Source organism: Dendroctonus ponderosae, unplaced genomic scaffold, assembly GCF_020466585.1.
Source record: "Dendroctonus ponderosae isolate FM_Combo_2020 unplaced genomic scaffold, Dpon_F_20191213v2 Dpon_F_20191213_1, whole genome shotgun sequence".
NCBI classification, from domain to species: Eukaryota; Metazoa; Arthropoda; class Insecta; order Coleoptera; family Curculionidae; genus Dendroctonus; species Dendroctonus ponderosae.
The window spans coordinates 13,778,813-13,796,489 of record NW_026017110.1 but is presented as its reverse complement, the minus strand read 5'-3'; the positions used below and the strand labels follow the sequence as shown (position 1 = coordinate 13,796,489).

The 17,677-nt window shown below is 33.3% G+C and overlaps 1 protein-coding gene across 6 annotated transcripts in view; it reads right to left on the bottom strand.

Annotated features, from left to right (window-relative positions):
* LOC109533899 (disks large 1 tumor suppressor protein) overlaps positions 1-17,677 on the bottom strand; it is a 476,297-nt gene that overhangs the window by 247,415 nt on the left and 211,205 nt on the right. The window lies entirely within an intron of this gene.

Genomic DNA, 17,677 nt, shown 5'->3' with positions numbered 1-17,677 from the left:
TACTTCATTTTTGTTGCTAAATAAAGAAATAAGATTTACATTTCAACATAAACAGTCTCGTTCAATAGGTTTATTGTTATTCTTAGTCGCAGGAAAGGTAATAACCTTTCGAAGCATAAACACAGAAAACTGTTTTTGTGCCCCTTGCTATGGGATTTGCGATTGCTAAGTGAATTTGATTTGCGCAAAAAAAAGTCTGACAAAACTGCAATTTTTACAAGTGCGCAAAATCGAATTACATTCCTTGTTTGTCGCAAAAATGTTAAAATCAGTTATTACAAATAAAATTTTGGACCTACAGGGATTAAAACAATCAAAATTAGCTGGACTCCCAGTAGGTACATCTTATGGCTAAAAAAACGCATATGTCAAAACAACTGTATTTGTAGCATGGTTGAATGATTGCTCTCTCACAGAAGTTGAAAAATATATATGTATTCCTGTTTAAGTGTTGCGAATAGATAATTCTTTTTTTTAGTTTTAGGTAATCTTGATATCAAAATATTTCCTTAATAATCGTACCATAGTTCATTCTGAAACAACGTTTGCCATCGAAATATCAATTTACGTTCAATTGAGCTTTTATTTCACTAGAGCGGGACAATTTGGCTCTCCATACTATTTCCGGAAAAATTGTAAATGGAAATGGGAACGCAATGGAATTCTAAATTACTGCGCGAATATATTTTAATGATTTCTTCCATTTGCAATTTTAGCAGAAAATACTTAGTATTTTGTATCAATTTCTAAAACAACTATATTAATATTTAATTGCTTATGTCCATAAGTCCAAACCAAACAAGTATTAATAAACAGTCAAATTCATATTTAATACGGTAAAAATAATTCCATATGGTTTAGTTGTTTTTTCAGATATTTAATAACAAATTACTGGCAAATAGTAAATGCATGCACAACCACTATGTATTCAAACAACACTATTATAAGAGAGATGCCAGATGTGAACCAGTATTCTTCATCATATTTGAAAGCACCAAAAGGCTCCCCTGTGAGTGGATGTTTTATGGACTTAGCCATTTAAGGCCTTGCGTCTTTTGTGCTGGTACCTTGAGGATACCTGGATGAGGGTGTTGGGGGGTTTGCTTTTCAGCGGAGGTGTGTTGTGTTAGTAGTGGTTCTTTTGGGCGGTTTTGTGGAGGAAAAGCCCTGCTAAACCAAAAAATATATATATTCATTGTACATACTTTCCTGACTGTGTTTCAATTCCAAATCAAAATCAATTCCTTCATCATATCCATCGAATATACTCCAAATATATGCCAAGGCTTAAAGTAGCAACAACGCTACACATTGAAACTGATGATGGTGGAAAACACCGAAACGTTTTTTAATTGATAAATAGACAATAAATGACTGAAGCCCAGGAATTGATTTTGATTTGGAATATATATATATATAGCACGACTAGAAAACCATCCTCACCACTTTGCAAGTAACTTTCTGAACTCTGACAACTATTCCAACCGGCTAAACAGAACCAACCCACTTGAACTCAAGACAGGTTCAACCATAAGAGTCCAGAGAATTCTAAGTGCCATAGATCAGTTATATTTGTTGTAGGATTGACACTTAGGGACCACATTACGAACACTTAACTCCGCATAAATGGAACTGGCCAGGACATATTGCCAGGATACAAGACAATAGGTGGTCCAAGCGAATGATAGAGTCGAGACCCAGAGAAGACGCGAACAGAAATAGGGGCCAACTAAATGGTCTGACGACATAAAACGCATCAGGACCAACTGGATAAAGGACGTACAAGGTAGGAGAGGGTGGAAGAAACTAGGGGAGGTTTATGCACAGCAGTGGACAAATCTAAGATGATGAAGAAGAAGAAGTTTTATAGCTGCCTACCCTTTGTAGTTGTTGTTGATTTACTATGAGTTGGTTGAGTTTTACTAATTATCATGTAGTTTGTCTTGTTTATGTTAAATTCAAGCCCACATTGCTTGCTGCATTCTGCTGTGCCCGCAATCAGTGTATGTAAGCCTTCCAAGCTGTCTTCGAATATAATTGTGTCATCCGCGAACTTCCTTTCACAATCCCAGCTTGTTGTGGTCGTATTGGCCGCACCATACATGGTTCAAGTCTTTCAATTCATAATCTTGAGGAGGAACTTGCTGGCATCTGACATTAGTGTGATCCGATCTTACAGTTCTCACATTTCTCCATAGAACACTTTTTATGTAATGGTATGAATACAAGTGGAAATGGAAAAAAAAATATTAAGAGAGAGATTGCCGGTGAGGCGGACCTACACTAGCAAGGCAACAGTCAACAGCACGATAACACAAGCAACAAAGAAATCCAGGAAAACGAAAAGATTGCGAAATATTGTACGAAGAGCGATAGCAAAAGAGTAAAATTTTCTTATTCTTCTTCAGTACCTGTAAAATACTCCTGCCTTATAGCGTATATATTCTGAAAATTTCAATGCGTAAGATACACAAATTGGCATCAGCATAGAAAGTGTTTCAAAATTATCATCAATCGTGCTGAGGCCTTGTTTGGGATGGGCTGTAAGGTATGTATAAAGATGGATAAACGTTAGAGTAGCCATCGTTGAAACCATTAATTGATTTTTGATAAACATTTTTAAAAGGCCTAGTTCCGGTGCTTGATTCCATCAGACTCAACAATGTTTAAATATTTACTTTTGAGTGCTGCTTTCAGCATGGCTTCAACAAGCCGTTCTTTCACATTCTCAGAAAAATCAGTTTTCTTGAAACAAACAGCAGAACTTGGTTCCGCTAAGTCGATTTTGAATTTCTCCTGGTAATGATCTTGACAGCTTGTTTGACGGAGGTTAATTCCCAAGCTCGATCCAATACGGCTTAACTACCAGAACTTTAATAAGGCTAAACTAGGCCAAGTACCTTTTCTTACATAGTTTAGCTTGAGCCCTGACTAAAACACCAACATATAACAAGAGATTGAAATGTCTAATCTAGTTTAATTTTCTAAAACAATACTTTTCAGATATTGTCTAAAGGCTGTTAAAGTTATAATTCAGTTATAATTCCTTGCGGCTAATATTGATAATAAATTTATTTTAAATAATTCGGCGAACAACTCCGAATGAATAAACATGAAACTAATTATTTTTATGTTCTAAAGTGACCACAAATTTATAATGTGATTAGCTATAATGTACGAGTAAAGGACCAATATCCACCCCAATGGATTTTATCGAATGTTATTATACAGCTGCAAACCATATTTATTTTCTCCTGTGGATTAGTTGTGAAAAAACTCTGATGTTTTATAAGTCATGAAATATTAAATATTACGCCATACCATATGATGAGCACACCATAAGTGTCCAAAAATAGGGAAATTGAAGATTCTCTAACTTATGACCAAGTCATTTATGGTGGACTTAAGATTAAAATGCAGTTTTAGCGTAATGTTACGATATTTCACTGATAGTCAAACTAAAACTAATTGCTTCTAAAAAACTGCTCTATAAGTTTTCCAAATTGTAAATCGACATTTTCTTAAGCGTCTCAGATGGAATGTTTTTAAATGTTCTAAATCCGGCAAATATGAGGTGTATAAGATTCCGAATCACATAGCGTTCTCTTTTTCCAAGAAAACGTATATATTCGGGTTGTGAATCAATCTATTCAAAACAAGCATATTTAGTGAAGAATGAAATGAACGTCTGCAAATGCTCTTAATCGTCTCAAATTCTGCAAATATAAAACTTTTGAAGTTTCGAAATTACATAGCGTTTATCTTTGAGCACCAAATGCATAAAATATTCGTTTATGAATCAATCTATTGAAAACAAGCATATTTCCTACGCGGAAGTAAATAAAAGTCAACGACATGACGATGCAGAAGGCCACGCGAAACCGCTGCATTAAGAATCCTAACGGATATTCCTAGTTACTCAACATGGCTGAGTTCAGGACGAAATGTTCCGGAGTTTCTGGTCCCCTATTCGGATATCCGGGAATGACAGTTTTGAATAAGCCAGAAAGAAAGAACGAGGCAGAAAAATTGATACATGGGACACCAGATCCCCATTTTAAGCATGCAAAATTTACATTGCGCTTTCAGAAATGCAGATATTTAATGTAATAATAATGGAACTCAATAAAACTAGGTAGCCTTACTCCGGAGAAATGAAAACTACCCAGTCAAGGATAAAATAGAGTGGAGATTGTTGTGGACAGAGAATTCTGACGAAATATAACTCGCTTCATCCCCATCCAGATCGCGTAATAATGATAAGACTAAAGATAACTTGAAGAAAACCTAACATCATTCAAATCTGAATTTAAATAAAAATTAAAATTCAAAAAGTTGTGGATGTCACAAAGAACAAATATATCACGATTATGATGGAACACTTCAATGCAAAGATGGTAAAACACACATGGAAACTGTCATACGAAAATCGGAAGAGAAATGGTACGGAGAAACATGTGCGGAAATAAAATATTTGCTAGTAAAACATGATGACCATAACGTTCATCAACAAATTAAAGTACTAGCGGGTATAAAATATCAAAGCAAAGTAATATATTGTTAGTCACAAATGGAGACATAATCCGAGACACTGAAGGGAAATTCGCATGATGGAGTCAATATATCCAGGAACTAATTTAGAATCACAGAAAACAAGAAATAATATAAGAAGATACACAAAGTTAGCTGGCTCCAACAATAACAAAGGAAGAGGCAATTCATGAAGGCAAAATGGCAAAATCTAACAAATCTCCAGGACCTGACGAAATTTCATCAGAAGTAATTAATTTAATTATGGAAAATCAAACAGGTGTCCTCGTAAAATTGTATAATACAATATGCAATGTGCGGGTTCTACATATTTATGAAGACCATGGTCCATAGTTTACCCGACTGGTCTTAGTTGAGTAGATTTGGGTACACATTAAGTGTGTTGTCCTAAAATATTTTGGGAGAAAACTGGAATCATTTTCACTTGGCAATCAATCATACAGTACATCATTAATAATGCCCCCATCATCATACAGCACATCCAACATAGCTATCATTACCCCTTAATGGTTTACATCAACCCTTATTATCCTACAAAAAAAACGCAAAAGATTCTAGTGATCACCGAACTATCAGCCCAATGCGTCTCGGTCTCAAAATATTCCTGAAAATAATACATCACAGAGTTTTTAGAAAATTTAAACAAGAGATCAGCGGGACCGAGTTTGATTTCAGAAATTCAATGAGACCAAGGGAGGCCTTGTTTTCCTTCAATCTGTTCACTCAAACACGCCTAAACATGAATCAACCATTGCATGTTCCCTTTCTTGCTTCAAACAAAGCGTTTGACACGTTTGGCCACAACCAACTCATTCAACACCTCTAACTTAAAAATTTCAATGAAAACATCAGAATAATAAATTATTTATACTTTAATCGGACCACTACATAAAATATAAGGTATAGGTAGGTAAGAAACGATCTGAAGAAATAATAATACAGCGTGGTGCAAGACAGTGTTGTGTACTATCGCCATTATTATTTAACATTAAGCCAGAGCAAGTCATTCAAAGAGTGCTAAAGGAAATAGCAATTGGCGTAAAGATTAATGAGATGCCTACTACAATATCCGATATGCAGACGGTACTATACTTATTGCCAAAATCCTAGAAGGTCCACAGAGCTTAATCAATCAAGTAGTAATGAGCCGGGAGGAGAGTGGACTTACCTTAAATATCAAAACAACCTAATTTACGACAATTATATACAGATCAAAGAACAATTAATAGAAAAAGTCAGTCAATATCAATACTTAGGAACCATAACCAATGGCATAATGAATACATTGAGGAAATTAAATTAAGAATCGGACCAGGCAGAACAGTAATAAAATGAAAATGGATTTTGCAGCGGAAATCTTAACATACACCTCAGAGTTAGAATAGCTATTCAGAAGTTGTATTTTTCCGGTGCTGGTTTATAGGATGGAGATGAAGATAGTGATCGATCGATCGTAAGCATTGAAGACGTGGCCATACAGAAGGATTCTAAGAATACGTTGCCCTTACAGGTTAACAAATGATGAAGTATTGAAGGAGGAGGAAAAATGAGAAAGGAAAGTAAAACATTGAGCACAATAAAGAAGGAAGTTGCAGTATCTGGGCCATGTGATGAGGGGAGCGCAGCATGTGGTGTTGTAGAATATTATATAAGGATGGATACCGCGAAGAACAAGCAGCGAAAGAACATACATTTCCTGATTAAATAACTTGAGAAAAAGGTACAACTATAGCTCCGTTGTGGCATTTAGAGCAAAGAGGGAGATATGAGGATCACCAACCTTCTCCGAGGAGATTGCACATGAACTATAACATGTGGCTTGGGCACTGATAAAGAAATATCTCTGCCTAATTGAAACACTTTTTGGAAACGGGGCTATTGTATACAACTAAAAATGTGTTAACCGGTCGTCCTGTCAACCTAACCTAAATATGGCAGCTCGGTACAACACGTACTCAACATTCAACTCGATGTGCACTAGTTTCGACAACTGCAGAAGTCTCTAGTATCAATAAAACAATTCTTTTAAGCAGATTTTCCACAATCAAGTTAAAAATTCATGCCGCATAAGTATTCAAAGTAATCGACCCTCGGATTTAATATTAATTTCCTCTTCATATCTTGACAAAATATTACCATAAAACTGATCCACTTGGTGCCCAGTTTAAATTGCTAATAACTTTACTTGCTTCAGTTATATTTTCCTATAAATAAGCGGTTATCATGAATAACCGGCCACTTTTACACGGTTAACTTAACTTTTGATTTAATGTCCATAATCGTAACTAAAATTATGAACTAAATATAATTAAAAATGTAATTAATTTATCTGGAACACAATATAAGTACTTATATTCGATAAACGAAAACACTAACAAATATATTTCAATTTAACATTTTCTGATTAACAATGTTATTAATTTGTCTTGCTTTAATTCATCATGTGTTCTTTGCAGTCGAGTTTAATGCAAATTACTGTTGGTACTTTAGTTAAAAACTAACGACTTGTTTAATTTGCTTAATGGATTTGATATACCGACTGGAAAATATTTGAAATTTTTATCGGTCCTCTGAACACCCTAGAAAGAAAAAAAAATAGACAGTATCCAGTGACTACGTATACAAGATATTTTTGCTGAATCACTCTGTATAACAGGAAATTACAAGCTGGAACCGCGTTTGAAACTTATGTGTTGGGTAGAATTTATTTCTTTTTGGGATTTCAGATTAGCGCAGTCCTTTGAGCTTAACTGACCAAAGTAATTTAAAATAGTGAAAGCAAAGCAACGACCGACAGCGATGTTCGTGCTCGATCGAAATGAAGGGGTCGAACGAGAGACATAGACTGAAATTGGAAAATTTGTTTTAAGTGGGAATTTGCCAGGGTAACAAAATTGTGCGAATATGTCTCTCTACAAATTGTTAAAAACGACCAATCTCATGGACTGAAGTTTTATAGAACATTGTTATAATGGTAAAGTTTTATGCACTCACAGTGGAGGTGTATGCAAACAAGTAAAGGTAAACGACTCACAGCACAATAAATTTATTGGACCTCTCGCTTCTGGGTTAACATATAAGAACATAGATTTATAGTAGTTATTATGTGTTTAATGTGTGATTAAGTTTTCTGTCCCCTTTTCCCCAAAATAAGATCTGTTCATTATTGGTTAAAATATAAATGTATGCCTCTCCTTAATTAACTTTAGTTTTGGGTTTTCGCGCTCTCCCTTGTATAGAAACACAACCAAAGTTTTACCTTTACTTAGTTAGTTACACTTTTATCGCTTAAGCTCCCAATGATGGGTACTGATGTTCCCGAAACATGTTGAGCGTTGTCCTCTTAAACTAGAGGTCAAAAATTGATTGTGGAAAAGGCTGTGGGTTGTTCAACCTTTACTCGATTGTTATAATGCTTTACTGCTATATTGTTCCTCATGAAAAAAGCTGCACCGGAATTTCCTCCGAATAATTCTATAAAGCTATAATAGAGCTATCTAAATTAAACGTCCTTTGTGTGCAATTCCAAAACCACAAGAATAATCGTTCAAAGAAGAATTGATATAGGTCATTTGCTTAATCACCCGCACAGACATTGAAAAACTTTCTGCAGAATGTTTAGCAAGAGTGCTGCTAAATTACGGCGCAGCTTCTAAATTAATATAGCTTTGGGAAAAGAGTAGGCACCTACTTAATAAAAAGCCTTTCAATCAAATTAAACGCAAAACGAGGCGGCAGCAGCAACACGTACAATGGGAAAATCTACATTTACATTGAAACAAAAGAGTTCTAACTTTGGGTGTGGCGTAATCACGCAAAGAACTTTTCCACAATAAAAGCTTAGGAAAGTGGCATTTGAAGTAAGCAAGGTGAGATATTACTCCTAATGAGTCAAAGTCACAATCTAATCTATTCTGATATAAGTCGATTATCTGTGAAATAGAGTGCTTTCATTAACGAAAAAAATTGATTGCAAGTAGAAGAAGAAAAATAAAAAAAATCGTAATGATAAGTTCTGATAAATATCAGTAAAAAAACGACGCATACAGTCATAAAACGTAGACGAATTATGACTCTGGGTTATAAAATGTTCCCATAATTCCCTTTGTTCCTTTTATTACTACCCATTATTTTTTTATGAAGCTCTCATTAGGATTACAGAGTGTTCCAAGTTATTTTTACGATCCTTTAATTTTGGTAAATATCCCTTCTATAAAAAATATGGAAAACACACAGTTCTACAGACAGACTTTTAAAAGACTCATATTTAATCATACATTGTTCTATGCCGTAAAATATACACTTTGGTCACACGAAACGCGGAATTTTAACAATGAACATTTCGGTCCCACCATAAAATGGATTTTCTATAAAGTTTTTTCACTTCATTATTATTATTTTCATAACATTTAAAATGCTAATTAGTAGAATTAATCTGAGAAAAAATATGAGTGCGCTGTTGCCTAATCTATGTATATTTTTGCATTTATCTGAGTTTTTCACCGAACTATTTTTTTAGTACTTGCTGAATACTACGCGACCACACATTCAAGGAAATAACGCCACTTTTCTATATTCTTGCAAAAAAATCGATGGCGATAACAAGCAATTCAAAATAAATATGTATTTATTTTGAAAGTTTGCGATAACACAGGTTCGAATACATTTCCTACATACAAGGTGGCCGGAAAAAGTCAGACCAACACTTAACGAGGCAACTCTACAGCAAAACTGACTGTCAGAAGTCCCTATTGCACTTTTGCGAAAACTCAATAATAACGGATCTGTAGGGCGTTAAAGTTAGATTTTTAAATTCTTTTTTTTTAACTTTTGTTGGTAATCCGATTGTTTTAAAATTTGTCATAATTATTACTTAAGATTATTTGTATTGTTGTTCAAAAGTTGAAATTTATCCGATAATGCTGAGGGTTGAACTGATGAACAGTTGAACAAATGTGATCTACTTAATAACCTGTACTTTCTTTACTTTTCGCTTTTTGTTGTGTATAATTTCAAAAAATTAAAGAGCGTTTAAAATTACGGGAAAAAAGTTCACTTGTCACATATCTCTAAAATGAGGCGCTCTCGAGAAAATCTGCTTTTAAAATTTTTTTGCACGGCGTAAGTACATTGCACATCAAATTTTTCAGAGGAGGACAACACCTCCAGAGGAATAGCACCAATTTTAAATCACCCTGTAGATGAACATGAGATAAAACATAAGTTTCAAGTTTATTATTTCGGGAATTATTGTTAAGTGGCAAAAGTGGCTTTTGGATTATTTCCAACTTCTGTGCATGCAGCACCCATTCTGAACTTACAAGGAATAGGTACCATCTTTTACCATTAGGATATCGTAAGGGGCAAGTTATCAATTTTTGAACTTGATGGCGGTAGATGTAAGTCATGAATCTTTTTGCATTTACTTGAGTTACGCGAGAATACAGCATATTCTGAAGTGAATTTTACGTCGGTTATAGTTTAAAGAAAAAGATTAAAAGATAACGAAGTTGAGACAAAATGGCAAAAGCCTAGTTTTGCCTTGACGCTGAAAATAAATGGTTGACACTGAGATCCAGTGGCAAGAAGAGGATGAATACAGAAAACTTATGCAATTTTCACTTAAAAGTAACACTACAGTGCCTGCAACTTCGGAAAATGTAGATAAATGTTACATCCAAGTTTCAGAATAAAATGAAAATTTAAGTTAACAACCCGTCTTCTAAAAGCACTTTTCCGTTTACGTTAAATTGGCCATTTTGAAAGTTCTAATGGAACATAAACACTCTTTAGCTAGGAGCATCGCTATAACCTTGAAGATAACTAAATTATTTTGAAAAATCTAACAACTGCAAAACCACTTGATTGCAAGTGCAATAAATAAGACATATAAAGAAAAGTTTTATGGGATGCAAATCTAGATAAATCTCAATGTAAGTAAGTTATCAAATTGCGGTTTGGAAATAGGTAAGTAAAATGTACGCTTTTAAAGAGCAAATAATAACAAGCCCGAAAAGTTGTTTCCTTAATTAAACACCCACGCAACTTTATTTCTGATTCTGTGATTGCAGTAGCGGTAGGTTTAAACCGTTTTTGTATCATGCCTGAGCATTGCAAAAGTTTAAAATTCAATCCTCCAGCTAAATGAATGTTAAATGGGTAATTAATGGCAAAAAACCGAACGGTGAATGCAAAATCCATTTACGATTTATACCAACATCACCGGTCGCATGCGAAATCAATTAACCGGTTTCAATTTACTTGAAAATTTCAAAAGTTTAGTTTAACTTTAATTGTTGAGATGGTGTATCTAGAATCGTAATTTTATTTATTCAATCAATTTAATGCAGAAATCTCTTTAAATTTATGGCTGTCGTTTAAGTTTAGCGGCAAGGCTTGTAAGAAAACTGTACTTTTTAAGCCCAATGAAACCATGGAAATGCGATACAAGTTTCTAACGACCTAAGAACACAAAACAATCCTTTGATATTCAAATTTGTTCAAAAAATTTAAGACTTTTAAGTACGTTAGACAAAATATTAAATATAGCATTACTCATTTTCTTAGTCAGACAAATGGTCTCTCATTTCACAAAATGATCTTCGATAGGCTCATTTAGTTAAAGAAATAAAAAATGAAAAAATGTGTTTTAAAAGTTACATTGTCATGATTCACATCATCTCTTCAAATAGTTATAAACTGTTTTTGCTTTTTGAAAAATTTTGCACTTCGCTGATCTTTCGTTGTAGATTGTAACATGACAAACTTGTTTAACGTTATATTTAATTAGTTATAAATACATTAGGACTGAGCTTAACTATCTAAATATGGCTAAAATTGAACATAAAATTAGTTTTCTTAAAAATGTGCGTTTTAAGTTTACAACCATTCAATTTTAGAGTTCTAAAGCCGATTTTTCGATACAATTTTGCAATTTGGTCAAAATTTAAATCCTTAAGCTGAGATAGAGTACATATTTATTGCGGTGGGTAGTGTTAATTGTAAAACGTAAATAAATCTGATCAAAAAACATTTACCAAATAGCCGAAGTATAACAGTGATATAAATAACATATTAATTTAATTGCGAATATTTATGACAAGGTTTGGATGTGTGAAAAAGTGTAACAGAACATTTATTTGTGTTCTACCTAATATTTCAGGTTCTCTGTATTACTCGAAATCGCATTGCAGCATCGTTCGGGAGTACATTTCAAACTAATTTTAAAATATAACTGGAATATGTTTTTCATTAAAATACGTGAACATGAAACATTTATATTTGCGATGTTTTAGAACATTTAATAAAAACGATTTTCAGTCTGGTGGGAAGAGAACGCCCGTTGTTTCATAATAGTTGTATTATAATTGTAATAGTCTTGGCTCTGAGCTCTGACTAAAAAAAATGTGCACAGAGTGAAGTGCAAGCACATTTAATTATCTACATCTGTTCTTTCTTCTTGAGATAAGTTTTAAGTCAAATAGATTGCCAATTAAATGTGGCGACTTTTCTCCTGAGGTGTGTATGTAACGAAGTGTTTGAAAAGAGGAAGAAAATGCAGAACAGCATAATTTTTTTTTGAAAATATAAAAATTTGTTCTAGTAAAAAAAATTAATTGCTAACGATAGTTTTTAAAAATAGTAGATAAAATATTTTTAATCTGCTCAATCATTTCTGCAAATGCGGGTGTGTGTGTTTTTTTGTTGAATAGTAGGCCTCATGTGCACTAGGCCTCATGTTCACCTTTGGTGGTTTGCCTTGAACCATATCATCAGTTTGTCATCAATCATTAACCAAATCATCAGTTTTAAGTAAGCAATAGAACGGTAATCATATACTAACTACTTACCTATGTAAAAAAGTAGCATTCGAAATACTTTGTTCCAAACTCACCTGGAACAAAAAACAATTTCTACATAATTACAAGTCTTAAAAATCTTTTGCTTTCGTAACATTATAGATTTTGGGATTGAAGTGTAAAATATGGCCAATAATATTATATTATCAAGTCCCATAATATTTCTGATCTTAATATTGCGTATAAAAAATATACATCGCTATCCTTCTACTGCCTACTGTGCTACATTTGCAAAAGTTGCAATAAAAACATCGAAATAATCCCAACGTAACCATTTTTTTCTAAGCTTTCAACCGAATTTCCCATATATACATTCATTTTATGTCGACGGAAATGCATTATCACAACTCTTTTTGTTCAACATATTTGAGTTTATGACGCTATTGCTAACATTTGCTTCCGGCATAGCCGATACACTCAACGAATGAGGAAAGTAAAATATATGTTTTGTAACACCAGACAAGTATATACAGTATCTATTAGAGTATCTTACTGTATTTATTTTTGAATACTCAAAAAGTTGTCAGTACTTGATCAAAGACCATTTTAATATAAAGTATTTTTATAAGTGTTGATTTGGCCGATGCTCTATCAAATTTGCGATTGATCGGATGGTATAATTAAGAGAATCCGTTGTACCTGTAAAAAATAACACACATAAATTGGTTGCAGATTGAATTGAATATTTGGTAGCTTCAATGCCAACCCATTTTAGCTAGTGTAACGAATCTTTAGTGGGTTTAAATTTGCCACAGTTTAATAATATACGAATTGCATTGTTTTGCTGCTTTTGTAGATATGTCCATTATTACAAGAGAAAAGCGTAGCACAAACTTAGGTAAAACGTGGGAAAATTATTGTATTGTCTACCGACTGTATTTCGCCTATTGTGGCAAACTGCGCCATAGCAATCGGAAAAAACCTGTTCAACTGTTAATTGTTTTAGAAATGTAGTTTATATGGCTACTACAATTCAGAATATTTTCAATTCGTATGAATATATTATGAAAGCTTTAACACATTTCTGTAGTTCCAATTAACATCATTTTTGCTATAGAGCTAGTTAGTTTTTCCCTATTTCCACGATCAGCCAAGATAAGATCGTTGTTCATCAATTCAGTCATCAGTCAGAAATCTGCTCAAGACGTCATCAGAAAACAGAAGATTTACAAAACAGTTCAAGACACTGCTATGTAAGTCGATAATATAGGTATAGGTCATAAACTATGTCGATCAGAGAAGTATTTTCTGCAATATGTCTCCAATACACTCTCTCATATTAAATATGCATTCTATTATTTAAAAATTATTTGACCCGCTGCAGATTTCTTTTTCAGCAATATATCCGATCCGACAAATGTTTATTCCGAAGCGTCGATTTACTTTTAAATAATGACTGAAGGTTTTCGAGGTATTGGCGAAGTGGTACGAACCAAAGGACTATCAGGAATTTTATTTCAGAGAGAAATTGATTTGATTCAGAGAGAATTAATTGAAAACATGATAAACATTTGATTCAGAGCGACTTCAAATTAATTGTGGAAGTTTATTCGTTAGAGTTAATTAAATATTGAGCTTGTCCTGGTATTTTTAATAGTAAATTGTGAAATATTTTCATTAGTGTCAAGAAAACCCTTCCTTCCCTGCTAATTAAAGTATAATTTCTAATACGATAGGGTCACGTCAGCGGCACTCTGAATTGAGGAATTTTGCGGCAGTAATGATTAAAACGTTTTGATCATTGTTCCGAAAAAAAATGATGAGAAGTGTTAAAAACCTTTTCTGTTCATCAAGTAGCACATTGCAAAAAAAGTAAGGGTTTTAAGGTGTATTGCTGCATTATTCTAACAGAAAAAGAAAAATCAGAAATTCGAACTTGAATGTTATATCAGAAATTCTAACTGGTTCTGATGGAACATTTCTGGTATAAAAATGCTTATATTCTTTGAGCATCACAACCACAAATGATAATGAAACTGAAAATGCTTTCCATTAATTTGTGAAAACTGATTTGTTTGCTATTCATACTTAACGTCCACAGGATTCATTAATAAATCATTTTCCTATGAATACTCCCTTACGAAACAATGTTGATACTACAAGGGCCTTACCCAATGTCACGTCTCTAATGTCCTAGTATATTCCTACATATGTATAGATCTCTTGCCTTCAGTTGCATTTCCGACAATTATTTATTTTTAGTTTTACCTCTGAAGTTTGAGTTAGAAGAAAACTAAGGAATTTGCAGTGTAAGTATGCATATTAAACAACTTCACAAACATAACGTTCAAAATGGAAGAAGATATAAGTTGATGAGATTGATATACCATTGCAAATAATACATTTTTAATCAGTCTAAAAATATTACGATACTAAACATTTAAGCCTGTTTTTATGGCATTAAAAGTTTGAAGAAAAATAGTTTTGGAGAACTAACCAATTACTTAATGAATGTAAATTAAGAGCTCTTCGTAGAGAAATTTCCGTTCCGAAGTTTCCGTCCGGATAAAAATTAGTTATAACCGGAACGGTGAATAGGTGACGCGTTGGTATAGTTCATCCATTTTAAAATTTGCAATATAGTGATTTTTATATTGTACTATTTTAAGATTCTAATGTGAACAATTTGAATTGCAGTTTTCGGGTTTACGTAGAATCGATGAGTGAGAAGCGGAATAAATGCCATAAAGTTACAACTTCTGATGATTTGATGAAACATAATTGATAAGTTTTGCATAGTTGCTCTTTTTTGTTAAAAATTACTTGTTCCAAATTTTAAATTAGATAAATTTTGCAGCAGAATTGTTTTACAACCCTTAAACACTTTTATGGAAATTCTGTACAAAATCGTTTTATGTTAGTAGCAACTTTCATTAAAAAACCAGTTCCACCAAATTCGGGTTAATCTTCTTTTCCTCATCTGAAATTTTATATTAAAACCCAGACTTAAATTGTGCAGAAACTCTTTTAATAAACTGTTAGGTAAATGGAAATATTTTCGACGAGGAACAGGAAAAATTGAAAATTATTTTTATTACCGATTTAATAATGTCAAATACGAACTACCGATAAAAATATGTAAATAACTTATTTAATTACTGAATATGAAAAGGATAGTGTTAATTTTCAGATTTTTTCAAGCGTTAAGATTTAAGGGTTAAACAAGATTTAGAACCTGAGTCTTTTTGTAAAATTATACTGAAATCAGCACAGTATACTATAATTTCGACAGACATTTGTATTATGATTCAACCTATTCTTTCCTAATTTTCTCCATCTATGTTCTTTGTTGGCTCTTAATGATTATTAGATACACATGTGTGAGTAAGTATCGATTATTTTATTTATTTGTTGATTATATTCATTGTAACCGTTATAGGGTGCAGCTAATCAAATTGACGTTGAAACTGAACAAAATGAAACAGCGCCACTAATAGCTAATACAAAAGAGACATTCTTTGAAAAGTGTCTTTCGTGATTTTTCCATGCATAGCTCTGTAATCAATTATTTGTTATTCAATACTAAATGCGTTTTGTGACTTAGACGTTTATATTAAGAGACATTTTAACAACAAAATGTAATACCGTACTGCAGTCGAAATTTTAGAAAATTCTAATCAAATTTATATCCTCCTGGAATATTTTGGAAGATATTTTAAACAAAACTAATTTAAACTGGAATAAATTTTACTCCGTAATAAAAAATTGAGGGACAAAAAATGAGGGGATTTGTCATTCATTAAGTTTTACGACCCGCATCAAGCATAATTTTAATGATGGTGTCAAAACGTGTCTGTAAAACAGACAAATTGGATAATCCAATCACAAGTCGGGCTAATCCCAAAAAAGCGAAAAATTCTTGTTCAAAGAATAACATTTGCTATGTAATCAAGGTGATATTACCTATGAAAGTAAGCGATTATCAGCATGCATGTTTAAGAATAAAAGCAAATATTACAGTATTTGTTAAAAAATGCACATATGAATAAAAACATCGATTGTCGCATTTTGTTTATCGTGCTAAAAGTGATGTTGTTAGTAAGTTACATCAAGCTCCTCCGTTACACTATTGATTTTGGTTAAAAGAGAAACTAGGCTTTCGAGGAGGGTTCGACAGGAAGTCTAAGGCTTAAATGCGAACCTGCTAGTTGTAGTAGCAGTTACATACATATAATGCAAAGAAAATTATAGAACAAACGTAGGCTCAGGCTTGGGCAGCTTTTAGTAAGCTGAAGTTTATTTTAAAGAGCAGACACTTGCTGAGAAATACTTTGATCTTGCATGTGGTCTAGTGTCAGTGGCAAGATACAGATTAGAAACCTGGTAGTAACAAGAAAGAACAGCGAAAGGTCGAGTGTTAAAGATCACTGAAACAAATCATGCTTGAAATCATTCTGTATCGGCGTTGCCAAATAGCTTTAGGACCGTTTTATTGTTATGTAACATCTAAGGACGAAGGACGAGATTACGTCAATGGTCTTGAGCTTGTCTGTGGGAAGCTTGCTTCTCGTTCTCCTCCTCTACACACACTATTTTTGTAATCCATAATGACACAAAGCATCACTCAATTTCAAAGAGGAATAAACTTAAATCAAGTACAAACTTTGGAAGTTTAATTACGTTCATTTATTGTCGTCGGCTTGGGCATTGCGCTCAAGTGAAAATAGCAAACCGACATTGGTGCAACACATTCAATGCGGCAAATTCAGGAACAGACAATTTTGAGAAAGTACTAAAGGTTTAAATGAAGTGTATCTCAGAACTCAAATGATAGCGGTGAGGATGTGTGACAAAACAAATGGATTTGATGTGACCAAGGGTGTCCGGCAGGAATGTATTCTTTCCCCGATCCTCTTTAACATTGCGATGACGAAGTAACTCGTCGAATACAAATAGGAAGATACAATCGGGAAGAATTTTTAATTTAATCTTTAAATTGATATGATAAATTTTAGTGAAACTCGCTGCGAAATTGTTCTATCTGACTCGTATTTCGATAAAGCAACCGAGTTCATCTGCTTTAGGCAAGTTGGGTGTTCTTCAGTTATTGGTGCAAAAACTACCAAAACATTTTATTTTGCCGTCTGGGATGACCTGACTAGTTTTGTTTGCTTTTTGTAAAATCTTGCAGCAATCACACATTTTTGCAGTGCAGTGCAGTGCCATCAAAACTTTATTTTTTACAAACTTCTTTTTGGGTATTTCGCCTCAAAAATGTTTGTCTTTAAAAAAGACAGAATTTCCTCACGTCTTTTATTACAGATTGA